Genomic DNA, 10,784 nt, shown 5'->3' with positions numbered 1-10,784 from the left:
TTTTGCCCCTTGTTTGTATTTGATTATTTGAATAGTAAATTACAGTCCTCTGGTAGCTCTAGCCTGAGCTTTGTTCAGAACAGTTTTCATTAAGTCCTACCTTAAACAAGTTTCGTAGCTGCTCACTTGATTTTAATTCTATCACAGGACTACCCTCCTCTTTCCTCATTAGTATTTTACAGTTTCTGATCTATAGATACTTGAATTGTTTTGCCTTCCAAGCATTTCTCGCAGCGGCGAAGACCTTTTTCCGACTCTGTGACAAACATTCATTTATGTAGGCCTATATGCTGTTGTCCATCTGGAGATTCATGTGTCTAGTAGAGAAATGAATCTCCCTCTTCACTCTCCGCTTGTTGAGGATCGACTCCTTATCCGTCCGCCTGACGAATTTGACGAGAATAGACGCCGGTCCCTCACGTGATGATACGTTCCCTTCCTCCGACGCCATCCTCCTTCCAGCTCGGTGGCAGACATCGATAGCATCCGCACTCAACTTGTGACCCAGGACTTCACTCATTTTGCTTATGATTGACCCCAGATTTTCATTGGGTTCTTGAGGAATTCCTTTCACTTCAAGCATGTTAATCCGGGAATATTGCTCGAGATCTTCTACCTGCTCTCTATGAGTGGAATTTTCATTTCTCAACCGAACAATTTCCCCATTTAGCGATTCAACAGCCCCGATACACTTGTTCAATTTTTCACTTTGGAGTTTGTAGTCTTTTGATAATTGATCCACTGCCTGATGACACGCCTCAATCGATTTACCTAGATCGGTTTCAAGTCTTTTGTGATCCTCACGTATGCTATTCAACAACCTAACAACGTCTTGCAAGCTCAACTCACCCTCAGCCGCCGTAGTTTCAAGAGCTATGCTTCTACGCCGTTCTTTGGAGCAATCGTCACAACACCAGATTTTCTTATTCTGATGCATGTACTTGAGATCGTCCATTGTCAGATTTACGCACTTAGCATGAACACTCGCATGACAGCATTGCAGGTGGTCGAATCATTATTAGCATCACGAACCGATTTCGCACATATTTTACAAGATTAAACATATGCAATGATATTAAACGACTTTTAACCGTTTCAATATTGTATGAATGTAAACTCAACGTGAAATACAATTTTAAAGAAGCACAGTTCACTATAAACCTAACTTTCAGGCTATTATCTGACAGTTGCTAGATAAGAGAGCGCCCGCACAAAAACAACCTTTCTCTCTCGCTTCTCGATCATCACTGAATTCATATACATATTTAATTCAGGTAGAAACAACAGGCATTCGCCCAAAACTGTGTCAAACCCTAATTTAGCATACACAGTCTAAACTCTAGATGTTATAAAAAATTACTCAATAATTAATCATTCTCAATAATCAGTACTTGATTCTCACACTATTTCGAGTCCAAAACAAATGTATCTACAAAATTTTTGAATTTATCAAATCAATTAATTTCCTAATACGAATTCAAACATAAATCCTTCATCATAAAAATGCAAAAAAAAAAAAAATAATAAAATGTAATAGAATTGCAAAAAAATATTGCAAATTTCACTTAAAACCACGATAAAAATAATGTTTTGCCCTACTTGTGCTACTACTAATGAACAAATTTGTTTTCTTTATTTACTAGTTATAAAATAAGCCAGTAAGTATAATACATTATCTCATGGAATCTCTTACTGCTATATCATTGGATATGTGATTAAATATTTACTGTATATTGATTTACTAACTCACTATCGCGAATTATATTGATTGATGGACGAATAATTTTAGTATGAGAGTATGAAAATAGTTATTGAACACACAGGAGATAAATCGACTGTACTAGGAAATTTCAAGTAAACATATCGAGTTTTCAAATTTACATCAATATAATGTTCATTGATACATGATTTCATGAATACGAATGATTTCGAATACGGGCTTGACTTATTTCATTCCTCTAACGTCCTGTCTCTTGCTCAAATTGATCAAGGGACAAAGTATAGAAGTTAATTTTATGCTATAGTACAAGGGAATTGGCTACAATCAAAAACCATGCTCGATATTCTCGTGTTTGGTGGAATAGACAGATTTATGTGACTTGATACAAGTTCATTAGTCAGTGACATCGCTATTCATAAGTAAACAAACATTTTTCATGAACTATGAATTATTGTCATGATGAATGTTTCAAGTTGGATGAATTGGTAAATTGAATAATTTCAAATTTAATAAAAATTAATGTAACTGTTGAGTAACAATCTCATCATAACCTCTGTTGATATGGCATTGATTGCCGTGTAGAGTTAGAGTATGGGAGGGTCTTTATTAATGAGCAACTGAACAAGTAATTGTTCATAAAAATTAAATGTTGACTGACAGCCCAAGAGGCCACAAATTAACTGCTGAAAACGGGTGCAGCATGGGATCATTGTTTGACTTGTTCAATAATAAATCACATTCGTTGAGGGCGAACAAAATCAAAATGGCGACCAGAGCATGAACCGCACATTATGAGACAATAAAATAATGTTGGTGAGTGGGTGATAGGAAAAGGAGTGATGAGAAGCAGTATGAGAGAGAAATACATTTGTGAGAGGGTGAAAGAATGACAAAGAGAGACTGATGAAGGCTAAAGGATAAAAATGAAAGTGGTTTTGTGTGTTTTTGATCAATGACTCCAGGACGGAACAATAATAATTATATGACTCATAATAACAGCTGTACAATCACATGGTATTATGGGTAGTCCTGTTACATGGAGCTTATACTGGCAACACATATTCGGCATACAAAGGGAGGCAAAAATAGCGATTATTGCGTAAAAGCTAAAACCACGCATTTTTGACACGTAGAGCTATTAATTGGCTGCTGTATTTTTATGAAATGAAAAAAGGGCTATAACTATCAGCTGCAGCTGATTTTCTCTTTTTAGAGAAAATCGTTTGTAAATGTTTCTATTTTGTGTGTGGCAGGGTTTCATCTGAAACCAGATATATTATGCTTAATCTATTAACAAATGATTTTGAAAATGATGGGAAGTGAAGAAATAGGGATATCATACATTGCGATAAACGTTTGATAAAATTCATTGCTCTGCTTTATTGCCTCATGGTGAACGAGGATGTTATCCACTATCACTATGGTAATCCAGTTAATCATTTAAATTCATTTCTTCGATGTGAGTAAAAACATGTGAGAAATTGAGACCTGAAGTATAGAACCAATAACTATTACTTAGTAATAGATAGGTATTGATAGAACGGACCTCCCCGAGACGACTCAACAAAAACCACATGACAAAAACACACACACACACACACCATGGAAGGAACTGTGGTTTGTAATAATGGTGTGATGTTTACGAATTGAAAGTACCGCAATAAGCGAGAGATGAAAATTGGAAGTTATATTATCGACGTAATATTATCCACTTCACAAATTACAATAATTCATATATGAAGGATGTTTAAAATGATTTCACTTTATAGTCAATGAGGTATTATTTGATTGATTTGTCGTGATTATAATATCTTATGAAGGAATTTTTTGTAGCATGATAATGATTCAAAACATAGTAATAATAAAAATTGAAGATCACACTTTAATATATTACATGTTAACCAATAGATAATATTATTGAATTAATTTGCTCTGATCAAAATATTGATCTGATTCAAAAATAAATCAAAATATTGTTATGTTGTGATAATTTTACAAATTGTTCCATATTATTTCACTCCCAATAATCCAGAGAGCTAATTTTCTTCTCACAACCCTCAGCACAATATTATTCGAACACACTCATACGTCAGTTTACAATCCAATTATCCTTTCATCATTATTCCACAAGAATCTCTCATATTAAAAGGCATGCTTTAATTTACTACTACAGGCTTCATATTCGAAGTTGACTGGCAGTTAGAAGCGGAAAGTAGCTAAGAGTGAGATCACAACCAAAAGCTGGTTAATCAAAATGTAAAGCAGGACGATCAGTATATTTTCTGAAGTGACAACGATGTCTATATATGCAAATTATAAGGGAGTGCACCACAGACGCGAATCTGAATATCACAGAAGAAGACAAAGATGATGATAGAGCAATGTTGAGATAGAAACAGTGAAAAAGAAGAAGAAGACGAAGAAAAATAAAAATAAGATGGTGGGGAAGGAAGAGGTGGTAGAGTTGGAGAAGAAGGAGAAGGAGAAGAAACGTGAAAGGTCGTTGGCGGTGAGAAGAAATCAACGCAGAAGGTGGATATTGCTTCAAAAAGGATGGCTAAAATGAGACAAGCGAAAACATTTGCATGACAGAGGAGATGGGCGAGATCCAGATCCAGAAGGGATGAAATAGTTGAAGGGTGTGCGTTACGTTCACACCTTGAGTCACGTGACAATCCGACCAAGCAGGGGGAAGTTAGGGAACAGAAGACCTCTTTAGAGACGCCACCATCGTCATGTGTCAATCAAAGAATTTCCCCATTTTAGTATGCAAATTGTGTGAGAAGTAGCAGCGACACTGTTGAGGGGAGTCTGCCAGGCAAACACTGCCTCAGTCGTTCCTCAAGGCCAACACAGCAAAAAGGAGATATCTACTTTCGTATCACATGTAAATTGCCTCCTCAACTTCTGCTGAAAAGCAAGTAAAAAGGGCGATGAAAATTCTCCCCTCCGCATTTCTCCTCTCTCATCCATCCTCCTCATCCTTCGCCTACCCCTTTTTCTCCGTCTACTTTTTCGTGTATCCTCTCTTGACACCTCTCCACCAGTGAGCGAGCACAATATTAAGTCGTGCTTTATGCATTGGTTATAGCAGGTATTCCCCCGTTCGGCTGACATGTAAGCACGCTTTTCCTGCCTGCCAGAAAGCTAAACCATCTCTCAACAAAATGTCAACAGCTTTCTCTGTTTTGGTTTGCGAATCAGTTTGCTTGATAAATGCAACTCAAACAAAATTCTGCTTGTAACCCTCCTCAACGGTACCATTATGCAGTTTGCATATTCCATACATGGCAATTCTGTGAGTGTAGACACATGTTCACCTGTGTGCAATTCTGATACGAACAGAATGGTCAGGTCGATGTTAAACTCTTAGGTCGCTCTCGTGGTCAAACTTCATGTGATACAAACACATTGCAAAGCATGTGAGGGATCAGTACCGGTCAAGTCTCAATTGCGTTTCAGCACGATGACATTCAATAATGTTTGTCATTGCCAGGCATCGAAAGCTACACCGTGACCAACTCGTTCTGTTTGTAGCATTTGCAGGTATAATTAGTATTGATATTAGCTAATATAATTATAATATTACCACTTTCAAATGTTACTGAGTGGTACAGTGGTGATACAGTGGAACCTCCATGTATAGTACATCTCAAGGGACTGTTCAAGAAATTTCTATGACGAGGTCTGAACTAAATTGAGGATGAAATCTATATAAACGTGTCAAGGGACTGCAGAAAAATGAAATATGACGGGGTCCCACTGTATAAACTAGTTGCAGTGCTTGAAGTACCAACTCATATTGTACGACAGGAGCCATGTTTACATGGCTAATAAAGGCGTAAAACCTTGGCCAAATATAAGAACTTTGTTGAAATTTAAAGCTCAGAACTCGATTTGAGGGGAAATAGTGTTCCATTTCTTCCTTCTTCATATTGAAACTGGCTAACTGTAGTCTACTATTTCAATAAGCTCCTAGGAGTTGAATTTAATGACATGCATGCCATAAATGATATTTCATATCGTTGAAAATCCACTATCGGGATCATTTCTAATTGTTTAGAAACTCTGTTACTCTTCTGCACCTCTTCACAGCCTCTCACTAGCTTTTCTACTCTCTCTCTCTTTTGTCTCTCTCTCTCTTACTCTCTTCCACTCTCTCCATTCTACTCTCTCTATTCTCATGTCAATTCCTCCCAGAACAGGCATAGCTTTCTCACAGACTCCTTCTCTTACTCCTTCACTCCCTCTCTCACTCTCTCTCTCTCTCACACACTCTCTCTGGAATTAATGGGACTGCAAGTACAGGTCGAAATGTCTAGGGGGTCAGAGGCGGTGAATTTGAAGGGGGTGAGAGACAAATGGCATAATTACCTATCAACCTATCAGGGTATGGAGCCAGACGATTACAATTGAACCTGGCTCCGGAGAGAGAGAGAGAGTTGAGTGAGAGAGTGATTTTGGGTGAATGCAGGACACAATTAGAGAGAGTCGATGATACCGAGAGCGTGTGATGGAGTGGTAGAGAATAGGAGGGGTAAGGTTGGAGTGTGAATGAAAGAGAACGATATAGAAAGAGCGAGAGAGAGTTTGTGAGAGACATAGAGAGAGAGAGAGACAGAGAGAAAGAGAGAGAGTGTTTATCCCCGGCGACACAAGCAATAAGCGATGCCAACCCTGAACTGGACAAATTAAGCTCAGTTTCTATTCCTAATAGCTTCAACAAAACCCCCATTACGGTGTACATTGATCAATGTTGAAGCTATATGGTCGCGTTGCTCCCTGAATGGGCCACAGCGAACTATGGATTGTCCACTGTCCACGCTCACAGCCATTGTGTCACTTCAATTGCTACTAATAACTTTTACATCCTTTCGTAGAATGCGCTGCATTTCGATTCCATTTGGTTTCAATGCAATCGATTCCAATGGTTTAATTTCCATAACTTGATGATTCAATCAAATTAGATGCTTGTGTTGGAAATGTTCTTAGTATTCATTAATATTTTTGATGGATAATCATTTTTATTTGAGAATGTATTATAAAATTAAATCACGTCAAATCCTCAAAAAATGTTTCAGAGTTGCATCTGAATTCCTTCCATGCAAAAATAGTTCTGATATCAGAAGCTTTATCCAGAATCTCACATTCATATCTTAGCTTGTATTGGTCTTTTTTAATGAAAATGAATTCCATTGTTTATATTTACCAGAAGATTGGATTGTGGATTTACTAGTCATTTTATAACCGTCGATTATAGTTGTTAGAAATAGTTGACAGAACAGCAAGAGCCGTATCTAGTGGTTAAAATTAGGTAGTGACAAGCACCAGCACGTTGCTATAAGTTCTTCCATTGGAAAGAAAACTATAACTTCAGTGATAATGGTATTTCCTCACTTCTACTACGATTCATCATCGGAATATTTGAATAGTTACGATTGATCCAATGTCATTGTTATGATTGATCTATCACTCCACAAACTATGGTCGATGAGGTATGATTCATATAAATTCAAAATTCCTCTTACAAACTGATTTATCCAGCAAAATACAGGTTCGGTTCCTTTTTAAACTGGATGAAAGTTCCAGTTGGAAGCCAGTTCAAATAAAACGTGATATTTGGACTTTGGAATCCCATATTCCAAGATTTTATTAAGTAGACACTAACAACATATTTATTCTACTATTTCCGCTTCTCATGAAGCAATAGAATTCGAGTTCATCAAATAACAAACACATAATTTTCTGCAGAAAGACACTCCAATAAATGCCACCAAATTACTAGCATTAGATGAATCCCATCTTTTGATTCATTTTGTTTCCCGCTTTAATAAAGTAGCTACTATCATCATCTGCTGCACTTATATGTGACTCATATCGCGAAAAAACTCGTCCATGAAAATAGTATGAGAATGATATCCGGAAATTCCTTTTACCTAATTTCTGTCATTACTTGCCGAGATTTTTCTTGTAATTCGTGAAGGAAGATCCTGAAAACTTCAAGTGTATCATGTATATAACTCCATATATTTATTCAGTAACTATCCACGCTAACTGGTCATTCACCACTATCAAGGCTCCGTGATTGGGTGGCGCATAGTCTTAAAAAGTCTGGTTTTTCATAAGTACAAATAATAATAATGCCTCTATAACGACATCCGGTTATCATTACTGAGTAGCCAATCACAAATGAATCATAATCACGGAATAGATTAATCAATGTAAATCTTCCTCATTAATGGGAACTAAATAATATACTCTACTAGATAGTAGAGTAGTAATAATCTACTAGATAGTCGGATGTATTTTATGTCTGATTCATTTCATGCAGCTTCATAATCTACATAATAATTATACACAAATATACATATTAAATAATATACACAAAAGAATAGTTTTTGAAGTGAATATTCATACTTTGATATTTGCATACTCGATAATAGGTACAAACTCCTCACGAAAATAAAAGAAAAAGAGAATCTATAGCAGTGTTCATATTCGTTTAAAATAGGATTCGAAATCGAGATTGAGTGATCAAGCATCTTAAAAAACTAGTTATTCTAAAATTGTTATAAGATATTCAAAAATGGGAACTAATGTGAAACTGCACGAACGCTTCAAATTGAATGTCATCAATTTTTTGGATGAAGGATGTATGCCTCTAGAAATACCTTGGAAATTGCCTTTCTTCAGGCCTTACTATCACCGTTTCCAATGAGAGACCATTAAGAAGTCTTTACTTAGTGTAAATACAACAAAAACTCCCCACTGACGTATTTTAGTGCAATCCTTTCTCACCGGTAATAGATTTCCGTGAAGAGTCAACAGCGTGATACAAGGAAGGTAATTCTCTTCAACTGGCGGACTCGAATAATGTGTGGCTAAACGCAACAGACACACGATCTTTATACTAACAATAGAAAACCAACAAAAATGCGGTTTGCGGTCGGGATGTCCAGTGATATTCTGCCCACGGTTCCCACGCTCTAACAGATGTTACCAATTCAACAACTTCACTCGCTGTGAAGAGCTTGAAGAATAAATAAGGACAAAAACATAATAAACGATAAAGAAAGCAATGGAATAATCGAAAGAAAGAAACCTCTGTGGTTATCACTCAATGTTTGTGCAGTGCACCATTCACCAATCTAAACACTCGGTTTCAGTTATTGTTGATGTAAATTCCAGTGGAGTGGTTATTTCATCAGTACGTGTGCATTACGTTTGATGGCCATTATTGATGTTTCAAAATGTATGATTTTTTGAATAGCCATGGCTATTCATCGGGACTACTTGAAAAATTCACTGGAGCAAGAAACAATGTTGTGGGCTTTGATTATGGAAACTGAAAAGAAATTTGGGGGAATGCAATAAGCCTGAACAGATGTGGGTGTAGGGCTGTAGGCCGAAGTGGTGTCGATTATGGGATGAATCTGAATAAACGAACAAATTTTTCATCATTAGTACATGAATTCCATGACACAGAATGAGTCCATGAATTGATGTTCGGAAGAAAATATTCTCTTCTACTTTATATATGAAGTTGTATTTTACTATCCAGGGAGAAAATGATAAAGTTCTACTTTCTCTTGAGCCCATTTGAATGGGATGGGTGACATCTCTGCGTTGAGCGTATTACATATTGTAAGTATGTGAGTCAGTATTGTATATTGTAAGTCAATTGCATAATTGCATAGTATATTACATATTGTGCTAATACATCTCTCTACGTCTACGTATAAGTCTGAGCGTCAGTCATTGGAGATAATAGCGGGTAACTTTCATAGCAAAAAGTGTTGAGCATGATGAAGTAAAATGACATTTTTTACGTATTTAGTTGGAGAGAAAATACTTTGACTATATCAATAAACTTCGTTTCGTATTGGACCAATTAGGAGACAGTAGGCTGATATTGTAGGCGTGTCTTAAATCGTCATCGGAGCCTTGAACTTGTTCCGGATTATTATGATAATTAAATGGGATAGTTAGAGAGGAGGATGGAAGCTGAAGCAGGAGGAACATGTAACCGAATAAGTTGAAATTATATAATTTTCCATTTTTCCTAGATGAAACTGAAGTGCTGGATACATATTTTCATTCAAATACTTCTTATCTTTAAGAAAAATCATTGCTTGTATTGACTCATGAATCAATTATATTCAAGTGCCCAATCATACGTTTCATAGCAAACTGCAAAGTTTCAATAATATTTTTCATATTCTAATGCAATTCGCTGTTATTATGCAATCTATTGAAATCTATGGAGAATTATTTTCACTCACTGTCTGTGGGACCGTGGTAAAATGCTACCGCCCTCTTGTTGAAGTGTCCATTCAAGAGACAGAGGCTTATTTATAATGGCTTATAATGACAGAAATTTGAGAATCATATTTCATGACAATCCCTTCCTCATCTCTTGCCACTTTGGCTTCTCTTACCCTATCCTATTCTACTCTGTTATCCAGCTTTATCTCTAGCCCATTCCAGGGCTCACGAGCTCTTCAGCTCCAGTCCTTCACGATCAATTAAGCCTCCTGATGGAACGTCCCAATTCAATTCACTAACGACAAAAGGTTTCTTTTCTTCCTTTATTATCGACCTTTCAACTCCACCCCTTATTTTATCGCCCCCCTTTCAACAACGCTATAGGTACCGTCCGAGCTTCTAACATGCTGCCTGCTGCCTTGTAAATGTATGATACTTTGTGCAGATGAGTAAAACTAATTTCATTTCAATTTTCGCATTTCTTTCTTGAATAATAATTTACTTTCCTGTCCATTTGTTCATTTTTCAAAGTGTGTTTGATATCTACTGCTATACGAAGTTTTCTATAGATAACAATAAAGATGATCGAATCGATTAAAATATTGACGATTCCACAGATAATAATTATTATAATATATCAATCGAGACCATATTCTCACTTCAAAAATATATTTCATCAGCATGGAATTCTTCAATATTCATGAATCAATAATACAAAGTAATTACATAACTTATCACATTCTGAGGCCAAGTAAGAGAACTTCCATTCAAAAACTCAGAAGAAAATTTATTCTCATAA

This window comes from Nilaparvata lugens, chromosome 7, assembly GCF_014356525.2.
Source record: "Nilaparvata lugens isolate BPH chromosome 7, ASM1435652v1, whole genome shotgun sequence".
NCBI lineage: Eukaryota > Metazoa > Arthropoda > Insecta > Hemiptera > Delphacidae > Nilaparvata > Nilaparvata lugens.
The sequence above is the reverse complement of the archived record's forward strand: the minus strand, read 5'-3'. Positions refer to the sequence as shown.